This window comes from Trachypithecus francoisi, unplaced genomic scaffold (assembly GCF_009764315.1).
Source record: "Trachypithecus francoisi isolate TF-2019V2 unplaced genomic scaffold, Tfra_2.0 Lachesis_group7, whole genome shotgun sequence".
NCBI classification, from domain to species: domain Eukaryota; kingdom Metazoa; phylum Chordata; class Mammalia; order Primates; family Cercopithecidae; genus Trachypithecus; species Trachypithecus francoisi.
The window spans coordinates 24,970,227-24,992,581 of NW_022681472.1; the positions used below are offsets into that span (position 1 = coordinate 24,970,227).

At 41.0% G+C, this 22,355-nt stretch overlaps 1 protein-coding gene across 2 annotated transcripts in view; it reads left to right on the top strand.

Moving 5' to 3' along the window:
• The window catches only part of SULF1 (sulfatase 1), a 192,097-nt gene that overhangs the window by 18,115 nt on the left and 151,627 nt on the right, over positions 1-22,355 (top strand). The window contains exons 1-2 of one of the 2 annotated variants that reach the window (XM_033202491.1): positions 7,889-8,272; positions 16,926-17,020. The gene's annotated coding sequence lies outside the window, so the exon portion shown is untranslated. Of the gene's footprint in view, positions 1-7,888; positions 8,273-16,925; positions 17,021-22,355 lie in introns of those variants that run through there. The other variant, XM_033202492.1, reaches the window with a different exon arrangement.

Here is a 22,355-nt window from a genome sequence, read left to right on the forward strand (position 1 = left end):
ATGTTGCTTAGTCTGATCTGCAGCTCCAGAGCTCAAGCTATTGTTCTGCCTCAGCCTCCTGAGTATTTGGGACTACAGTTGCATGTCACAGCACCCGGCTACAGCCAGCTTTCCAAGGTGCCCCTCACAGTTGCCCTCTGAGCAATGACTCAGGAAGGGACCAGTTGGAGCGAAGATGGGAGCTCAAGAAAAGTGTCAGGATACACCTTGCCACCTCCTTCTTCTAACCCATGCTTCCAGCCCTTCCTTTTGTGATTTCTTCCCACTCCAAAATTTCCCATAATATTTATTTGCATACATTTTCTCCAAAATAAGAAAGACTAGGCATATTGAGAGGACCACATTCACCTACCTCCCTTCCCACTTTAGAATAACATCGTTGTTCTATCCTGTGCATTCCAGTATAGCACACAGACATCTTAAGTGCAGAGCTTAACTTTATTGCAACATAAGGGAATTTCAGGGTAAAAACTGCATTCGCGAGGTCAATCACACATGGGGCTCAGGTTACTCACCCTGACATGGTTTAAAGCCTTATAGCAATTCCTTGTAGGTACTACCTGTTATCACTCCCTTGGCTGTCTGTCACCCTTGCCTCAGGCTCCAGCCTTAGCCTCAGCTTCTTCTTCTTAATGCACCTGCCAGCGCAAGACATGGGTCGTTTCCAGATTCTGCAGAATGAGGCTTTTTCCTGTCTAAGTCTCAGAACATCCTTATCAGCATCTCACACAGACTTCAATCTCTGCAGTCGGCTTGTGTCCAGGGTCCTAGTCCCCACCACTGCGTCCTCTTTATCCTCTCCATCCAATGCCTTCTCCTGTGCGTTCCCACACTCCTGCCCTCTGGCATGTACAGTTTCGCATTTGTAATTTATGCTTCTACCTGCTTACAGGAAGATGAAGTGACAAACCGGATTTGGCACATATCGAATTTCTTGGACCATGTTCATTTTTTTTCTGTGTCTGGAATCCACTCTTTTCTAGCAAAAACATTCTTAAGATTTCAAACACCAACCCCAACACTCTGAGTTTACGTGCTTGAATGACTGCCTTTCCCTGTGCTTGAATGACTGCCTGTCCCTGAGGCTGAAGTCACAACATTCAGGTTATTATTAATGATTGTCAATCACCGTCTTTTTGGGTCCCTGATGTTTTGCCTTCATATAATTTAATATTTATATTTAAACACAGAAACTTAGGCAACTGTCAGAGTCACTCCTCAGCTAATGCTCCCTGGAAAGGGCATATGCTTTTTGCTCGCTCAAGGCAGATAATACTGAACAAGTGCTTCAGAATGTTCATGCTGTAAAAGACTCTCAGAAAAGGAAGGAGAAATTGAATGATACTGAGTCCTTACATATGCAGGACACGGCTATTTCCTTTCAGATTTTGTAATTCCTATACTGGTCATTCTAGTTCTAAGTAAAGAAACCAGGCTTAAAAAAAAAAAATCACAAACCTGTAGAACTAGGTTTTGGACCCAAGTCAGTTTGTCTCCAAAAATTCATGCATTCTCTCAAAAGAATATAAATGCATTGTATATAAATGCTAAATAGTAAAACCCAGACATTAATTACATGGAGGCAGTTTACATTTTCCTGCAATTTACACCTTTTTTTTTCCCAGACTAATTAAATTTCCTACGCTGGTAAAGTGCTTCTTCCCACAGTTTACTAGAGTTTTTGGTAAAGAGCTAAAAGAAGGTTTACTGTGAAGCTGGCGAGGAAGAGAAGACTGAGATTCCAATAAAAACTTGTTAACTGGCGTGCAACACCGTGCCTATTAAGAGTAGAACAACTCTCCTACAGAATACACAGCCGAGTCTATACATTGCTTGTTAAGTACTGGCCCAAGTGCTCATGTCTCAGACTTGTCCCTTGGACCCATGCCCAAGCCAGCCCTGAGAGGGTTGGAACAACCCCCCCGCCCCCGCGGAAAACACTGCTGGTTATTTAGAATCTAGGGCATCACAATGAACATGCCTCAGTATTTTCATAAGGTATTACTACTGTTGTTGTTCTGAAAAAGCAAGGCATGTGCACATTTACTTAATATGTTCTTTCTTGATTTACACGTCATTGATTTTTAAATCACTTCCAGAAATTCTTAGTAAATGGGAAAAGAATTTCTCAAATAAATATGTTATCTTTTCCTCCAACAGAATGCCAGATCACTTCTTGAAAGCTCATTTCCAGATACTTCTTCAGTTCAAACTGATTTTCACAAACTTGAATCTGCACACCATAATTAGGAAGCTACTGTAGGCCAATTTATTCGGTTAATTTGCATCAGTCTAAATAATTTTTCCTGACAGATTACTTCCGTTCTAAGTACCAAGTACTTTTTAATCCTAGTCAGGTTATTGCTAAGGATAAATGATTTCACATTTCTCATAAAGATGCCTGTCATTAAGAATATTAACACAAATTCCTTCCCCTTGAAGAGAAATGAGCTGTCATTTTAGCAATGTTGCTGTGTCAGCCTTTCTATTGTCAAACACAACAAATGATGGGAAAATCATTTACTCTTTAGAATTAGTCAAGTGAAGAATCCTTTGAAGTGGGGGTGCAGAGTTTCGCCTGAATTCTGTAATCACGTAACAGTGAGTACTGTATGTATGTTGGTAAAATGTTGTGAAATTTAATGAGGACTATTTGTTGCCATAAGACCTTCCAGACAGAATCTATCTCTGAAAAAGAATTCCCCACTCCTAAAATAGAGGTCTGATGAGCAACAGATGTGGTTTAAATGAACCCTTGTTCAACTGAACCAAGAATATATTGTGATCTGTATGAGGCACAATTCAGAAGTGAGGGGAGGTGGCTACAGCACAGCCTCAGTGTTGAGTTTGGTTGTGGGGTTTAAATATATTTATTTATTTCATAAATTTTCTCCCATAAGGCACAATGCAAATGAGCTTTTAATTAATACAATCTAATGGTCAGTGGATGGTCTTCATGCTGTTTATAAAACAATTTACATTTTTATTTTGTAGTCTAAGGACGTGTGTCGAAAAGCATTTCAATGAGTAGCCATAACCTTCAGAGTGATATATGTCCTGGCAATGATTTGTGAGTTCCACAACTCAGTTTCTCCACCCATAAAGAGAAGATTAGATCGTTGTTCAAGAATGACAACTATTTAATATTTGGAAATGACTAAATAATGAAGTGCCTGGATTCTATAGAAATGCCAAGGAGAAAAGAAGATTAATTTCAAACCGAAGTCTAGTGCAAACATGACCTTCCTATTGTAAATCTCATGAATAGGAAAGCTTTGTTTCTAGGGCTGAGACTCTGGAAATATATTAATTTTAGGTTGTTTCTGATGGCAAAAAAAAAAAAGGTTTTGTTTATTATAATCTCTTGCCTGTGCAGATGGGAAAAAATTCTTCCTGCTACATTTTACTGAAATAATCCAGTTAGCAAAGATTTAAATGACAAGAATAGAAGGTTCATCTTTTTGTCCCTTTGCCTCTAGGCAGGACTATAGTTAAGCCATCTCAGGAAAGAGAACAGTGCTGTTGTTCCCAAAAATCTCCAGGTGAGAATGATAAAAATTAAAAAGAGCAAGAGAGAAAACTCAGGGGCCCTGAAATTAATAAAGGTCAGTTCCAGCTCACATCGTTTCAGTTAAAATTTATTTCTATTTGGAAATAGCCTAACAGCAAAACTGCAACGGATGGGCTGTTTGGCACTAGCTCTCAGTGAAAATTCCATTTAGTATTACTACTAATGTCTGCTCATTTTTTATTTGCCTCCTCTTCACCCTGTTGGTGAGGGAGGGAGTCCATCCTAGGGATCTGGGAATGACCAAACACATGGCACCCAACAGTGGACAGATGAGATCCACAGCAGCTTGGAGTCACATAAACTCACAGGCCAGGGAAGGAGGATAACACATACCATGCAGGGCACACGGGGGTTGCACCGGGAACAGAGTGGACAAGCAGAGGCTGCGGGAGGCAGTAGTAACAACAGAATGCGTTGCCCTCAGGCTCCCCGGGGAAGATGTAATTGGCTTGTTTGAATATTTGTGTGGGCTAGTAAGGAAGTAAAACCCATTAGGTTGAAGACCTAGTGGAGTGAGGCTGGCCCAGCTGACAGAGGAATAAGCCAGGTGGGCATCCTTTCCTGCTGGAGGGGACATATCTAGTGAAAACAGGGGAACTCACAGTTAGGCCTTGGGGAGTCCTGGTAAGGCTCAAAGATAATAAATACCAAGGTAACACGTGAGATTTCAGGCCTTACAAGCCGATCCATACAAACTATGCCGACTTATATGAGACTCATGTTCCCGTGACCATGCCTGATCTCTCTAAGGTCTTTCCCACACCTATTTTATCTCATAGGAAAAGAGCCACTTTTGACTAGGTTGATAAAATGGGAGTTTAAGCAGTTTTTCTAGTAGGAGGACTCTCAGGCCAAGACCATGTAATTAGCTAAATGACTCATGCAGAAGTATCCTACACTCCTGGCTTTGGTTTGAATGAAAAGAGTAGGAGAGTCCTAAATCATCCAGACAAATTACAACTTTAACTCTTTACTTAATTTTAGTTTGTCACAAGGTAAATGTTGACAAACTTTAGACTTATAGCCAAAGGGGTAAAAAAAAAATAAGTTTAGCTTGCCATTGTGGCTGTATTCCCGCCTTCCATTTTTCAAGAATACTGTCAGGACACAGAGTCAGGTCAGGGAAATGTAGATTCTCTCATTTCCCCTGGGATTTAATAAATGTCCTTTATCTAAAAGACAAAACTGGAAATGTTCAGGCTCTGTCTGAAACTACTGGCCCCTTGCGTCCTTTAGATAAAGAACATCTGAAGTTAATGCTGGGCCTATCGCCTTTAGTTATACCATGTTGGACAAGGCATTTTATCTTTTGGACCCCAAGTTCCATCCTTTTCTTTTCTTTTCTTCTTTTCTTTCTTTCTTTTTTTTTTTTTTTCTAGACAGGGTCTCACTGTGTTGCCCAGGCTGGAATGCAGTGGCACAATCTGGGCTCACTGCAACCTCTGCCTCCTGGGCTCAAGTGATCCTCCCACCTCAGCCTCCCAAGTAGCTAGGACTACAGGTATGTGCCACCACACCTGGCTAATTTTTTTATTTTTTGCAGAGACGGAGTTACACCATGTTGCCCAGGCTGGTCTCGAACTTCTGGGCTCAAGTGATCCATCCATCTTGGCCTCCAAAGCGCTGGGATTATAAACGTGAGCCACCATGCATGGCTATACTCTTTAATGAGGAAGTTAAACAAGAGTTTTAAAATTTTTTTTTAGCAGCAAAACCATTGTCTCAAACAAAGTCTAAAGTCATTCTATAAAACAGATGGAAATAATGTTTATCCATTTGAATCCAACAAGTAAAGTCCAAGCCAGATTGCCTGGCCTCCCACACATTCGCCCGCTTCCCACACACTGCCAAGGTTCCTGAAGTACCCCTTGAGAGCCTGAAACTTCTTGGAACCCAGTTTGAAAACCGCCAGATGAGATAATATCTCAGGTTTCTTTCAGCTTTCAGTAGAATAAAAAAATCATTGACTACAGAGTCAGGTAGACCTAGATTCAAATCCTAGTTCTGTCACTTTCTAAGCTGTATGACCAGACTCCATTTACCCATCTGTAAAGTGAAAATAAAAATAGTTCTGCTAGGTTGAGAAGACATGTAAAGAGCATCTAGCTCGGTTCCTGAAACCCCGGAGGGATTCATAAATACTAACTATAGTAAAGGTTATGGTCCTCACCTGAGCATAACAAAATGACAGACGATCCTACACTTGAACTACAAATTTGCAGTAAGATCTCTGTCATTCCTGAAGCCGAATCCTCAGGAACTTGAGGCCAAAATTCTTTAAAACCTGAATTGGCTTTGATTGTTCCAAATTAGTGGAGGGGGGGAAATTCTTCTAATTCACTGAACAATTCACTGAACAATCTGCATGCGTGGAGAGCATGTACTGCACAGACACACCCCACGTCTCTGAAATGACACCACGGTCAATCCAACTAGCACAGATGGAATTTAAAGCATGTTGCCTTTACCAAAAAATAACAGGAGAAATGTCATTAGGACACTTTAATACAAAGCCACAAGAAATTCAGTATCTGACAGCTCGTGTTCTAAATTTCACCCCATATCATAAAACAACTCACCGGAGAGCAGCTGTTCATTTGCTAAGCTGCTGTTGTGATAGCACATATTCTTTCAATAGTGGAGGAGTTCCTTCATAAAATCAGTCCCAGAAGCCAGTGATGTCTGAAAAATCTCACCTTTGGGGAATTTTCCTGGCATTCTGTAAAGGAAGTTCCACTTACAGGACCCCTAATGTGCAGTAGCAAAGAATCAACAGATGCCAACATTCCTGTTTGCCTCACGAACTTACATCCTAAAGTAAGCTGACTTGAGTGAAGTTTAGAGGCTCCCCTACAAGTTTTAGAAAAGCTTTCTTTTTTAACTTATGCAAGTTTACAAACCCTCATGAACCTATTGCATATATCCAACAACCATCCATATTTTAGTACCGTGTAGTGGCTCTCACCTATGCCCATAGAGCTGACGACAATGCAGGTAAGATCTGGTCAGCTGTCAGTTTCATTCAGTGAATACTCACTAAGCACCTGCTTTATGTAGGGCCCTGTCCTGGGCCACCAGGGAGAACAACGCAGGGTTCCAAACCTATGGAGACAGACAAGGCATGAGGAATGACAACAGAGAAACAGAGTCACAGGGAGAAAAGAGGGGAAATCAGGGAAGGCTTTTGTGGGGGAGGCGGGATTTGAACTGAGCCTTGAAGGAAATGGGTGTGAGGATTGGAGTATGAGCAAAAATGGGAAATGATGGCCGGGCGCGGTGGCTCACGCCTGTAATCCCAGCACTTTGGGAGGCCGAGGCGGGCGGATCACAAGGTCAGGAGATCGAGACCATGGTGAAACCCCGTCTCTAATAAAAATACAAAAAAAATTAGCCGGGCGCGGTGGCGGGCGCCTGTAGTCCCAGCTACTCAGGAGGCTGAGGCAGGAGAATGGGGTGAACCCGGGATGCGGAGCTTGCAGTGAGCCGAGATCGCGCCACTGCACTCCAGCCTGGGCGACAGAGAAAGACTCCGTCTCAAAACAAAAAAAAAAAAAAAAAAAGGGAAATGGAGAATTGAAAGGCCATCTTTAGAGAATGATTCACATTCTAATGTGCTGGGGGGTGAGGCGGGAGGGCGGGATGGGAAGTGGGAAATTAGTGTGGAGACAGAAATTGTGGGCTTTGAGTGCCAAGATGAAGATTTCTTTGCGTATTGGGAAGCAGTGGCAGGCGCAGGGCAGGATAATAATAATTTTAAAGAAAATATGAGTAGCAAGTCAGGGGAGGGGGAAGGGAAGCTTGGTGCTCAGAATAATCAGAACTTTCTCAGAGGACCCAGGCTCAGTGGAAAGAGCGCTCTGGTTCCTTTTATTGCTCCCACAGAGAGGAGAGGAGAGACCCAGAGAGGTTTAAAATTAGAGGGATCGACAGGGCACAGGGAACTCCTGGCCAACCATCCTCAGGAAAACAAGAGACCAAGAATAAAGAGAACTAGCAGAAGCACCTGGTCTGAGTCTAAGAAACATCAGTGTTTACTAAGCACTTGGTCTCTGGAACGCCTGGCTTTCCAAATACCACATCTTCCCATGCACTCCATCCTGCCACAGGCAGCTACTGTGCCGGGTGCTCAGGGAGCCGGAACCGCATGCCTGGAAACCCTGAGCCTCTGCCCGCCGCCCTCCAAGCCGGCCGGCTGCAGCGCAGTTTGTTTGCCGAGGTTTGCATGCACATATTGAGTTGCCCTTTTTTTTTCCCGCAGTTCTTTCAGCCGTGTCCCGAAATTCACCCCTAGTGTAACTTCTGCCTCTGCTCCTCCTCTTCTTGGAACTGCCTTTTGTTTGTCTGGCAGCGTTGGTTCTATGGGGGTGTGTGATGATAATAATACGCGGGCTTATATAACCGTCTTCATCTTGCGAACACTTCGCAGACCGTCGCTAATGAATCTTGGGGCCGGTGTCGGGCCGGGGCTGCTTGATCGGCAACTAGGAAACCCCAGGCGCAGAGGCCAGGAGCAAGGGCAGTGAGGATCAGAGGCCAGGCCTTCCCGGCTGCCGGCGCTCCTCAGAGGTCAGGGCAGATAAGGAACATGATTCTCCCCCTCCGGAGGAGGAAGGAAGTCCCGCTGCCACCTTATCTCTGCTCCTCTGCCTCCTCCCTGTTCCCAGAGCTTTTTCTCTAGAGAAGATTTTGAAGGCGGCTTTTGTAAGTATCGTGCTCTGCTTTTACTTTAAAAAGAAAGAAGACAAACTTTCCTTCCTGTCCCTGTCCATTTCATATTATTTATTCATTATTCATCATATTATTATTCATTAGATTCTCAGATAATGGAAAGTATGTTTCTGGCCAAAGTCCTCCACTCAAATTTGGTCCCTTGTAATGATAATAGGAGGGGAAAGAGGTTTCTGTTGATAATTAATTCACTTAACAAAATAGCACCCAGGCGAGGTGCTGAAATTGGCCACTTTGACAGCATTCTGGTGATGTCTGGCTGTTGATACACACCACACACACACAACACTACACACACACACACACACACACCTTTTTGCCCTTAAGAGGAGCCCTAGTTAGTCACCTGGCTTGTTAGACAAGGAGAAACGATGCCACTTCGATCTTCAGTTTCTCTGTCTTGGGTACTCACAATTTCAATCAGTTGTGATTGTTGAAAGTTTCTTTTCACACTATGAAATAAATCCCATCTTTCAGTGTAGGCTTGAAACTTGTGCTGACTTGGGTAAACTGTACAAAACACTGTAGCTATAGTGAACATGTGAATTTTTATTAAACTTTTCACTGCATAACTGAAGGTTCTGATATTAACGAAACATGGACACTAACTTTTTAAGCACAGGCAAAACTCAAAGCCCTGTTATCAAACTATGTTTCTGTAAAGAGTGCTGAATTAACAGAGTGCTCTTCTCAGAGATTATGCTCACTGCTTTGAGAAACTGCTTTTTAACAAGAGGTGAACTTAAAACTCTAGAATAACATGAAGAAAGACACAACTTCTGAATACTTAGCAACTATGACTTGCTATTTGAACAAGCCAGAAAACAAAGGGTCTATTTTGGGCAATTGTACAATTTGCATTTATAAAACCATGATTATAATTTGGTATGCTATGAGATACTGAGATTTATTGTTTTAATAAGAGTTCAGGTAAGAAAATTAAGAACTATAAATTGGCAATAATGTAGAAAAGCAAGGCCTCTCACTTTTAATGCTGTAAGTGCTGTGATTCGTTCATAAGGCTTTACCATCTTTACCCCTAGATGAATGGATGTGAAAAGTCTGGATACGTGTGTATATGTTAGTGTGTATATGTGTATTTAATTATCTTCAATTCTTACATTTGTTGTATCTATCTAGTGCTCAGTATGTTATAGAATAGTGTAACATCCAAAATGGATCAAGTGGAGAAATTTATTTCACATTAACTTTTGGATTGCAATATTTATTCATTATTTATTAACACACATGGGAAATATGATAAAATTATGTCTTTGTTTCAGAGTCTCTTTAAATGATATTTTCACTTAGAATTCTCTGTGGCTCCCATGAAATTCAAAGGTATAATTGAAGTCAAAAATAAGACTGAATTCTAGTTGCTTTTACCCCTAAATTTAAAAGTGATATTTCAATACCAAATTCTATACTTTGCCTAATTTGATTACAAAGGTGAACCACATAATCTCAGCATTAGCCTCAAAGCCATACTCAATCATAATAGAAAGAACACAAGCTTTGATGCGATCTGGATTTGAGGCTTAGTTTGGTCATTACCTAGTTATATGACCAGCAGCAAGATCTTTAAGATTTTCAGCCTCAGGTTTCACAGCTATAAAATAAGATCAATATTACTTATCCCAAGGAGAGGAGTGGAAAGGCCTAAAAGGAAATAATATGTGTAAAATGTCTAGCACCCAGTCTGAAAGTAGTCGTATTTTAGTCCATTTTAGAGCTTTTTCATTTGCTCTATTTTTTCCTCTTTCATTCAATCCATTCATTTATTGAGCATCTACTATGTACTGCGTGCTGAGCAAAGCACCAGTGGTACAAAGATGAATACGGTTCATATCCTACCTTGGAAGAGTTGGTAGTCTAAGGAGACAGACTTAAACAACAGATGATTTTCAAAACAAGATAATAGCAAAAATACAAATGTGTTCAAGATTAAGAGTCAGCACTGAAGCCAGAATGGTTCCCTCTGCCTAGTAAAAGTCAAAGGAACTTTTCAGAGGTTTTACATGATAATCAGGAGATGTGGAAGGACATTCTAGAAGAGCAGAGCACTGGAGAGCAAGAAGTAGAAGAAAGCCTGGGAACAGGAACTGGGTCAGATGGTGCTGCAGTGTTTAATTTGGGAGGCTGGAGGTCCAGTAGGGGCCCAGTCATCAGCATTTGCTGCTTCATGCTGAGGTGTTTGGACCCGTTACGTTTAGCAAAAAAAAAAAAAAAAAAAAATCATCCATGGACCAGCCTCTGATCTGCATACAGTTTATTTTCCTAGGTCACATTAAGATAAGAGCTTATTTGTGCCCAAATGTAAATCCACTACATCACTAAACCATTGTTTGGTTCAATGGACTATTTTGATTATTTGTTTGTTGCAAACCCATCTCAGTGATGGAAGCATTGTAGCTGAGCTCTTTTCTCACCCAGGCTCAGCACTTTCAGGATTACTTTTTAATTAGTGGGGACACATTAGAGGACTTTGTGTGAGGCTGAGAAGACCAGGAGTAAACAAGTCTTGTGATTTAAGTTTTGGAAAGATTTGATGTAGATTATCTAGTATCCCATATGAGTGTGTGCTGGGCAAAGACCTAGGGCTGGGGCTAGCAACACTCTAGGAGGCCAATTAAGAGGCTATTGCAGGTCAGGAGCAATGTCTCAGGCCGGTAATCCCAGCACTTTGAGAGACTGAGGCAGGCAGATCACTTGAGCTCAGGAGGACGAGACCAGCCTGGCCAACATAGTGAAACTCCATCTCTACAAAAAATGCAAAAAATTAACTGAGCATGGTGACACACACCTGTAGTCCTAGCTACTCCGGGGACTGAGGCAAGAGGATCGCTTGAGCCTGGGAGGTGGGGGCTAGAGTGAGCTGTGTTTGTGCCACTGCACCCCAGCCCAAAGAAAAAAAAAGAGACTATTGTAGTGTTCCAGTGAGAACTGCTGGGAGCACTGGGCAGTGTAGGTGGACAATAGGGCACAGATTCCAGAGATATTTAGAAGGTAGAACATTCTTGACTCAGGACTGGATGAAGAGAATGGAGGAAAAGGAAACTTTCATAATATTAGTTTTGGGCTTGGGCAACTGGGTAGTTGTAATAGAATACCATAAAACAAGAGGAGGTACTGGTTTACAGAAGAAAATTGAGTTAGTTGGAGTAATATCAGGTTGAGATATCACTAAGAGGTTAGACTGCAACACTGAGTAAAAATAAAAAGCATTTTTTTAATATAAAATTATTGTCTGGATGTGGTGGCATGTGCCTGTAGTCCCAGCTACTCAGGAGGTTGAAGCAGGAGGATCTCATGAGCTCAGAGGTTCAACGCTATGGTGCATTATAATCAAGCCTGTGAATAGCCACTGCACTCCAGCCTGGGCAACATAGTCAGACCCTGGTTCTTTAAAAAAAAAAATGCTAGATTTTTGTCTTTGAAATTTTGAGGCAATACATAAAGACTGAGCTCTCCCTATTATGTTCTAATCCCCCCCAAGAAATGGTCACTATCTGGACTCAATGAAATCAGAGCTTTAATCTTGTGTCCTTGCTGCCAAATGAATTTTTTTCTCATTACCTTTTAAATAGTACACCCATGTCTAGGGCAGTCTTGCCAGTAGCTATGTGTCCCCTCAAAGAGAGTAATTTTTACTTCTTCAGAGACTTCAGAAATGAGCAGAGACTAAAGATTTATGAGCCAGTAGAATACTTATTCATAAAAAGCACATATGCATAAAGAAGTATACTCATCAAAAACAAGCCCTTTCCTTAACAGGGATTTTTCACTTCTCTTGAACGAGGAACTCACTCAGAGACTAACGCAAAGGAAGTCATTTCTTACCTGGTCATTATTTAGTCTACAATAATTTCATCCTTCTTCAGCGTGACCAGTAAGTTCTTCCCATACTCTTGAACAGAGCATAATTGGAATGGAGAGGTGGGTAACATTTGCAAATTTTTTAAAGATGACAACTGAAAGAATTTTAACATTTTGAATGAATAGAAATCAATCTGATTAGCAAGCAGGAAGCTGTGACTTTTTAAATCTTGAGTTCTGATTACTTGATAACCCTGGTTTTCTTATAGCCTTTCACCCTTTCTATGCTCAGCACTTAATCTTCTAGGCAAAGCCTCTATCGGATTTCCTGGATTTCAGAGCTCTTACCCTACCTGAGCACTTCAGAACGAATGCCATTTCTTATAAAAGGGGCTTAGCCCCAGACTTTGTGGCTAGTCTTGCAAAGTGGTATAATATTTCTTTCTGGTAGGTGAACTGTATCAACACATTTAAAAACAGATTTAAAAAGCCATTTCCACCTCTAAATATAAAAAGCCTTACCACTTATTAGAAAGATAGTATTTGACAACAATCTGAATTTCTTCCGCTTCTGATGGCTCACTTAATTCACCAAACTTTGGAAATCATCTTTGACTTCTGAAATGGTGAAAAACATTTCTATTTTTGCTAAAATGCTTTTGCCTTAAAAAAATGAAGTGTCCCAAAAAGGAACTGTTAACATCTCAGCTATGCAAAATAATCACCAAATGCATACTTTTGAATAAGATGACTTTGCATCATGGGAAAGTTTATTATTTAAGGAAGGAGCAAGATATATTTGGGGAAATTCCCATTAGCACAATTGAAGTATGAAGAATATACTGAGCTTCCATATATGGTGCTGGTCATTCCACATTTAGGTTACTCAAGCTATTTAAACTTGACTTCATAAGCAAGTGCTACACCCTCACCATCTTTTTAGGTTTGCTGACATAATGATTTACTCCCAATTGGGTGCTGCCCGAGCCACTGTGCTTTGTCTCTGCAGCGTTTGAAGAGTGGATAGGTCGCAGCTGTGCAGTTCCCCAGACACTCGAGTCTAAACTGTTGCTGGATTTTGCTTCTTTCTGTGCTCCATGGAAAGCTGGAAGCTCCTCGACTTTCTCTTGGGTTTGGCTTCCTGTTCACATGTTTTCTGGCCCCATGTCAATTGTGTATGAAGTAATAGTCCCACATGCGTGCACCATCCACAATGGCAAGATTTGTGTGGTTCAGCACAAGTTTTCTAATGAGCACACTTTGGACCTTCCAACAATCTTTTAAGAAAAGCAGTTTGGAACCAGTTATTACTTTCCAAGGTGACGGGAGCAAAGAAAGAATGTTCTTTTCTTTTTTTTTTTTTTGAGATACAGTCTTGCTCTGTCACCCAGGCTGGAGTGCCGTGGCACAATCTCGGCTCACTGCAAGCTCCACCTCCTGGATTCAAGCAATTCTCCTACCTCAGCCTCCTGAGTGGCTGGGATTACAGGTGCATGCCACCACGCCTGGTTAATTTTTGTATTTTTAGTAGAGACAAGGTTTCACCATGTTGGTCAAGCTGGTCTCAAACTCCTGACCTCGTGATCCACCCGCCTCGGCCTCCCAAAGTGCTGAGATTACAGGTGTGAGCCACCGCACCCGGCCCAGAATGTTCTTAAGCAACAAGACTAAAGCCACTTTTAAGAGACAATTAAAGGACAACTGCATAGGAAAAATGAACATTTACCTTACACATCTGTCTAAATGTGTGTATGTGTAAAGTATATAAAAATGCCTTCAATTCACAGTTTAAAAATATCAGTTACTTCTTCAGCATTTTGCTAGTGATGAATGGCACTAGTGTTTCCACTAAGGACTGTTATTTTAATGACATTTCTCTGTAGTAAAATTTGATGAGTTTACAAAGTTTCAGAGCCAGGAAATGCAGCTTGGTTTCCGAACAACTGAGACAACCAAGAGAGTTAAGTTCAATCATCTAGTTGCTTTATAGCATGGATTCCTAAGTGCTAACTGCAGTAACACACTGACACAGAGAGTGAAGCCAAACCAAACTCTTAAAGTACAGCTGTTAAATTATCAAGCTTAACTTCCCAACATATTCTCAACAGGTGAAATTCTGGCACACACTCACACTTATTTGAAGATGGTAATGTCAAATGAATTGCCATACATGCCAACATTTTATAGAATTTTAGAGTAAGAAGAGATATTGGAGGTCTTCCAGTTTTACCTTATCCTTTCATTATAGGAACAGAAAAAGTGAGACTCAGGAGTGCTCTCTCTCTCTCTACACACACACACACACACATCTGAGTTGTGCTGAGTCATTACTTACAGAAAACATCCTAAGTCTGACTTAAGCAACAGAAAGGGATGCAGTGACCCACAGCTAGGCCACTGGTTTCCTGGTCCTTTCAAGTTTGTGTGGCCAGCTTCAGCACTGTGGGCTGACAATTTGTTATTGCTTGAGAAAACATTCAGAGTCTTGGAGTCTATATTTTTAACCAAAACTTGAATAAACCCTAAAACAAACCAAGGATCCATTGGTGACTCAGATTCTGACTGTCCTTTACAGTGAGGCTTAGCCACCTTCCAATAGTTACTGGGGCCACACTGTGATCCCATAAAATGGAGACGAAGCCCAAGACACAACCGTCACTCTGAGGAATCCTGAAACCCGACCGGAGAGATGAGACCATCATTTATGCAGGCCATAGAGACGGTAGTGTGTGATCATAGTTCACTGCAGCCTCAAACGCCTGGGCTCAGGCAATCCTACCACCTCAGCCTCCCAAGTAGCTGGAACTACAGGTGCGCACCACCTTGACCAGCTATTTTTTAAATTTTTTGGTTGAGCTGGGGGTCCCACTGTGTTGCCTAGGCTGGTCTTGAACTCCTGGCCTCAAGCGATCCTCCCACTCAGCCTCCCAAAGTGCTGGGATTACAGGCATGAGCCACCACACCTGACCTACACATTATCATTTTAATGACGAGAAATCAAAGTCTACATTTATAAAATTTAAGAAAACTCTGGTCTCATTTCATGAAAATGTCTTTTGACAGCAAATATGCAAGGAAGGTTGCATCTTTATTACTGGTCTAAAAAAAATCAATCCAAGTAATAATGATTGCCGATCTTTATTGAACCCGTATTTTATTCTAGGTAGTCTTCTAAGTTTTTCACATGAACTGAAATGTTTTCATGTCCTCCTCACATCAACCCTATGGGGTAGATAACATTTTAAATTTCCATTTATCAGAGGAGAACACTGAGGCATAGAGAAATTAAGTAATGTGCTCAAGGCCACATAGCCAGTGAATGCCATAGCCTGGTATTCCGGCATCTCATTCCAGACTCGGCTGCCTGGTAGCATATTCAGAACAGTCTCAGAAAAGGTATTCTTTTGACATCAGACTGTGCCAGCCTAACCACAGCCAGATACTTTTGACATCACATTTAGATGTAAACTTTCACTGTAGGAGATCATGAGGCGCACATACGATTATAAGCACAAACATGTATGTGTCCTCTCAGAACATATTTTACAAGTGGGCATCTGCATGATGCTTCTAATAATTTGTGATATCAGCACCATGGAGACAGGATGGAAAAGTTCTCCTGGAACTCCCCAAACCCCAGGAGGAGAAGCACAGTGAAGGGAGTGATCTAGAGGCCTAATGGGTGAGGTGGGCCACATTGCAGAGGGTGGCATAAAACTAGCAGTGGCGGAGTTTCACTCCAGTGGAAAGAGGGGTGATGAGAATGGAAAGAGGGGTGATGAGAGTGGTGTGGGAGGAAAGTGAATACTGCAGCACCAGGCCACCTCCAAGGAGGTGCTGCTGCAGCAATTTTGTGGTAAGAGTGGTCCATCGAGAGCAAAGCAAAGGACCTGGGGCTTAACCTGACTCACCAAGGCCAGCTCAGGATAAAAAGAGATTCCAGGCCAATGGAGGGAAAAAATCTGCATCTATTACCTCTGAGATCCCCCCATGTGTATACCAAGGTACAATTGTATTCACCAGTGGAAAAGTATGAAAACTCGAAATGAAATGCTTTATTAAACATTAATATTTACATGGGCATGAAAAATATTTTTAAATGTAAAGGAAATTCTAAGTTGTTAAATAAGATGTCTCATTTCCCTATTCTATCTTATATTATGTTCTCTTTTATATCACATACACATTTACATACAGTGTGTGTGTGTCAGAATGTTCATGGCAGCAAGATTGCTTTGTCTGATACTTAAAACATAAATGAGGGTTTCCTCTTATTCAAAGTGTTCAAATTTATTTTAATCACTTACATTTTTCAGGTGTCAAAAATGTGGAATATAAACAAATTTAACCACTTGGAAATGCTTACTTTGCTGCTTATCAAATAATAGCTTGCTGCAACTTTAAAAGATTCTATGATTCAGCACATTTTCCTTTAAAATAGGTCTCCCAACCTGAAATTAGACAGCACTCAACCTTTAAACTTGGAACACTTTGTAAACTTTTAAAAAGAAACTCTTCTTTAATGGTTCTATGAAATCCAGTCAAAGAATGATATGAAGTGAATCTAATGGAAAGTCTTTTCTTTGTTGGAGAAGTGGTCAAAATAGAAACTTCTACAAAAGGACCATATCACCCACAATGCTTCAAAGACTCTTGCAAGTGATTGTAAGAAAATCGGTCTGGATGAAATTTGGAGAATATTATTCCTAATGATCACCCCCTTCGAGGCCGTGAAAGGGCAACATCTGAAAGATGAGAGGAATTGCTGATAAAACGTAACTCACAGCACTTTTGCTTTTCTCCATCGTAGGTGCTGACGGCCACCCACCATCATCTAAAGAAGATAAACTTGGCAAATGACATGCGGGTTCTTCAAGGCAGAATAATTGCAGAAAATCTTCAAAGGTACTCATCAAATTTTTATCTCTAGCTTAAACCAAGGGCCACCTGGGCACTCTATGTCACTTGAAGAGGGGAACATTTCATGGATGGGGAATTGTTAAGAACTGGCAGAAACTGAAAAGTCAATGGTCCTCTACCTTCCCATCACATTCTCATTCTTGTTGGCTGAGGGAGCTAAAAGGGGCCTTCCACGTGGCAGAGCCATGTCATGAAATCAGTCCTAAGAAATGTCAGAAGAACTATCTGAAAAATGGTAATCTAAACAATCATATGACTATTGACATATTATTAGCTGCTCAGAAAGGAAGCTCGGGGGAATTAAGGGGCAGTGTGGTAGGCCCATCATCTACAATGTACTCCACAATGTCAGGAGTGAAAACTGTACCTGATTTATTCACAGCTTGTCTTCACAGTTTCTTTCCTTGGCCAGATAAACATTAGTGCCACGAGCTTTCATGGAGCCAGGGAGCATTGTGGCAACCCATCTCAGCAATTTCACCTTGGTGGCAAAAACATTTTTAGGGGTTGTGTTCGTATGAGGGTACAACCACATAAGCCTTTTTCAAATGTCAACTTTGAGAGTTGCTCCCCTTCGCCCCAACCAAACTAATGCAAGTAAAACATTTAGTTCCTCTTGATTTCATTAGTCACTCTTCAAAATCATTGCTATTTGCTTGATTTTTTGTTTTCTTTTTTTTTTTTTTTTTTTGAGAAGAAGTCTCCCTCTGTTACCCGGGTTGAAGTGTAGTGGCGTGATCTCGGCTCACTGAAACCTCCACTTCCTGGGTTCAAGCGATTCTCCTCCCTCAGCCTCCCAAGTAGCTGGGATTACAGGCACCTGCCACTGCACCCAGCTAATTTTTGTATTTTAGTAAAGATGGGGTTTCACCATGTTGGCCAGGCTGCTCTTGAACTCCTAACCTAAAGTGATCTGCCTACCTCAGCCTCCTAAAGTGCTGGGATTACAGGCGTGAGCCACCGTGACCAGCCTGTTTGATTTTTATTCTAAGCCTTCTGTTGGCCCAAGTTGGCTTGGAATAAGTCCTGTAATCATGAAAACATTCATGAACCTCACCCAAAAACAATGTCTTCAAGTCTGGCCTGAATTTCAGGTTTGCCTTAGAGGGTTGTTTTATCCAGCTTCTCTTTCTAATACTTACGGAATTAAACATTTTTGTCCTCATTCTACAAGTTATATGTGAAGAAAGTGAATGGTTCAAAGTGTATGGAGATAGGTTAGTTCTTTGACATAAAGTTATAAGCATTAGCAGTTTTTCTAGAATTCTTGGAGCTTTGTCTGAAGATGGCATGGGCTATCAACCCCAATGGCTGATTACAACACTGTATCAGATGCTTGTCATAAACAAGCTGAATCCACAGTAAGAGAAGATAAGTTGAAATCCAGGTCTCCTTACTTCAAAGCTCTAACATGAGAAGAAAATATTCTAAAACAGAAACTTCCAAAGATAAATGCTTAATAATTCAATGAACAAGTTCATTGAATAAGTTCAACGAATAGAACTGGACCTTCTCAAGAGTTATTTATCTCCTTGAATCAGCTTGTGAACATTTTCTTTGTGAAACTCTAGCCTGATGCATCAACTTTTATGTTGGAAAAAACGAGGTTGGCCTTCCGTGCCACACCATTCAAAATTAACTGTAGAAGAGACTGGAAAACCCCTGATACTACAAGAGCACCCTTCATTTCCGAAGAGGTCCCTGAGGACCTGATTTCTCAAAGTATATTTCTTAGTTTCTCTTGTGCCATGAAGAGGCCACTCCCCACCCCCACCCCCACCCCCGAAACGGAATCTTTCTCTGTCTCCAGGCTGGAATGCAGTGGCACCATCTTGGCTCACTACAATCTCCGACTCCCAGGTTCAAGCGATTCTCCTGCCTCAGCCTCCCGAGTAACTGTAACTACAGGCATGCGCCACCATGCCTGGCTAATTTTTGTAATTTTAGTAGAGACGGGATTGCACCATGATGGCCAGGATGGTCTTGATCTCTTGACCTCGTGATCTGCCCACCTTGGCCTCCCAAAGTGCGGGATTACAGGCATGAGCCACCACACCCATGAAAAGGCCACTTTTCTACAATGCCATGTTGTTTATTAACTAGCTGGTAATCTTTCATGTTGCACTTTTCTCCCCCTAATGTGTGATTTCACTGCTGTTATGTGTTTTTCACTTCTCAGCACATCTTTATTATGGGAAAACACAAATAAGTGTCTAGATTGGGCACGGTGGCTCATGCCTATAGTCCCAGCACTTGGGGAGGCTGAGGCGGGTGGATCACCTGAGGTCAGGAGTTCAAGACCAGCCTGGCCAACATGGTGAAACCCCATCTCTACTAAAAATACAAAAAATTAGCCAGGCATGGTGGGGCGCACCTCTAATCTCAGTTTATGAAGAGGCTAAGGCAGGAGAATTGTTTGAACCTGGGAGGCGGAGGTTGCAGTGAGCCGAGATCATGCCATTGCACTCCAGCCTGGGCAAAAGAGCAAGACTCCATCTCTAAATAAATAAATAAGTAAATAAGTAAATAAATAAAATAAATGTCTAATGTTGGATCATTTAGATTCACTTGCTCAAATTTAACATACAGAACACTTTTCTTGAAAATCTGTGGATTCTGTATGAGACCTGGTTTCAATCTCCTTTTTTTTTTTTATCTTGGGGCTGGAAAATTCAAATTTAATGTTTGGCTTCAGAGATCTCTGCCCCTTCTCATCCACCTCGAGGATTTGAGCTGAATTAGATAAGCAGCCGAGTCACTTCCCATCACTACCTCTGTATTTGTATATCCACAATCCTCCTTCTAGTCAATTTTATGGAAAGAAATGGATTTTTTTGTGTATGTGTTTGGACAGTCACGTTTATAAAATAGGGACCACTGTACTGGACCTTACAGTTTCAGAATGCCACCCTGTGCATTTTTGATTGCCTCTCTACTCATGTCATTTGGGTATAAAGTTCTTTCATTTAATATTCAGAACTGCTTACCTGTAGCTCATTGAACTTGGCATAACCTCTAAAATACATAACCCAAGAGAAAGTACAAGAAGATATTATAAGCAAATCTCAGAAGCTGCCCAAGCATTTCCTATCTTTCAGATTGCCAGATTGTCTCTTGTTCCAAGGAGAGATAGGTTGTATTCACATATGAGAAGACACCAAAAGGACAATTAAATTTCACAGCTTGGGGGAGATTTTGAGGGTTCTTATCAAAAATGCTCACACCTGTGGAACAGATTGCTTTTGTGTATGCATGTGAAGCCTGGTTTTCAGCTTAAAATACACCTGCCAAAATATGAACAGCCTTTATTGTACCTTCTGGACAATAATATTGCACTGTTGGACGAGGTTTGGTGCACACAGATGGGATAACTTAGAACTGAACTATGTTCAGTTTGTGAGAAAATTAAGACTTTTCCCAGCCTTGTTAATACCTATTTGGGATGGAAAATTTTATAATAAGGATGTCTTAATGGTGCCTGGCACTTTATTTTTAATATTACTTTAATTTTTAAGTTAAATTTAGTATATTAATTTAAATCTAGGTGGTTTTTAAAATTGCCCATAGACTATAACAGTAAACTAAACCTTTTCAAGGAATCAATATCAGATGTGGACCCTAAATTTATCCTTGTCTTGCTTTAAGTGCATGTTGGATACCAAGACAATGATAATTTATCTTGCTGCAGAATATAGAGACCTATATTTGGGAGTCCTAAAAAGTAGACTGTTTTCCTTCGTAATCACCCTTAGGTATTTTGAAACATTTCTCATTGAAGAGGACAATTTATTACACAGAATATCAACTCATTTAAAATTAGATATTTGTTGTAAAAACTATATGACAGTTGCTTTAAGGGTTTTTTTTTTAAATCACACACTTAACCCAAACCAACTGGTCTTTTCTGTATAAATACATACTAAGTAGAATCATAGAAAATTGCTTCTATTTAACTATTGTTGACCTACAAAAGCAGTAATTTCATAGGGTACTATCTAATATTTTACAAAATTTGAAGCATGGAGAATGTACAATGTTTATTGTTTTGTTTTCACCTACTTTTGTATCAAAACAGTTCATACAGTTTCTGCGTTGTCTTTTTAGTTCTTTTAAATTTGTGCATTGTGTTCCATTACATGGATGTGGGACATATAAGTTGCTCTTGCTTTTTCTGTATAAGAGAGATAACACTAAACGCACACACGCGCGCACACACACACACACACACAATCAATATCTTCCTTCATACAGCCATTCTGTTTAGTTGCATTTTAATGATGGTTTTTAAATTATCTTCTCCTGCACCACCCTTTTATCTCTTTGAGACGAATCACTTTCACATGTGAGACTTCAGTACAAATCTAAGTGATAAGCAAATGTTAGTATGTACAAGCACACACATTTGCACCCATGTATGTACATAAGTAAATGGATCTGCTTAGACCACAGTCCTCAAAGCCGGTGAGCTTATGTTTAAAGAAAATGCCAAACTCCCAATTGGAGGAGAAACATTGTGCCCATCAGGCTGTGCCATCTTTTGCAGGCTCCTCTCTCTTCCTTTCTGACTGAGACCTGTCTCAGCAGATGGCTCTGTCAGTATGCTTTGACTGCCAGTAAAATTGTGCTTTGCCTGATATGGCGAGGAAGCAAACTCCAGAGATGTTGACCGACCCAAGGAAAACCCTTTGCTCTTGCCATAATGATACATTCAGACAGGAAGTTAAGAGACAAATAGCTCGTCCCCTGGCAAGGAAAGGAGTTTAATTATGATGAGGGTGGGGACTGGGGGACATTCACAAGTGGATATTAAGGAAAAAGAATGGGATGATGTCAATCTTTACTGAGACAGTCACTGAAATGAAATCAGGTCACACAACAATGGTCTTGTTCTATGCTCAAAAGCGCAAGTTGGTATGAGACATTACTTTGCCATGATGCTCTCAGGAAGGGCCTAAAATGAAATCAGGTCACACAACAATGGTCTTGTTCTATGCTCAAAAGCACAAGTTGGTATGAGACATTACTTTGCCATGATGCTCTCAGGAAGGGCCTAAGGGGCCCTGTTCACATGAAACTATTTCCCCAAACACCTTGAAGACACGTCAAAAAGTGCAGAATCATTCCATCCAGTGCTGGAATGGCCCACACTGGGCCAATATTTGTTTCAGATCACCATGCCACAATTTAGGATAGAAAAAGTGTCTGGATTCTTACAACACCATGAATTCAAAGAAGCAGAATATAGCTGTTCAATCTGGTATCAGGCCAGATGTTTTAAATTGGTTCCTTTTTTGTAGGATAATTTTAAATGGCATACTGA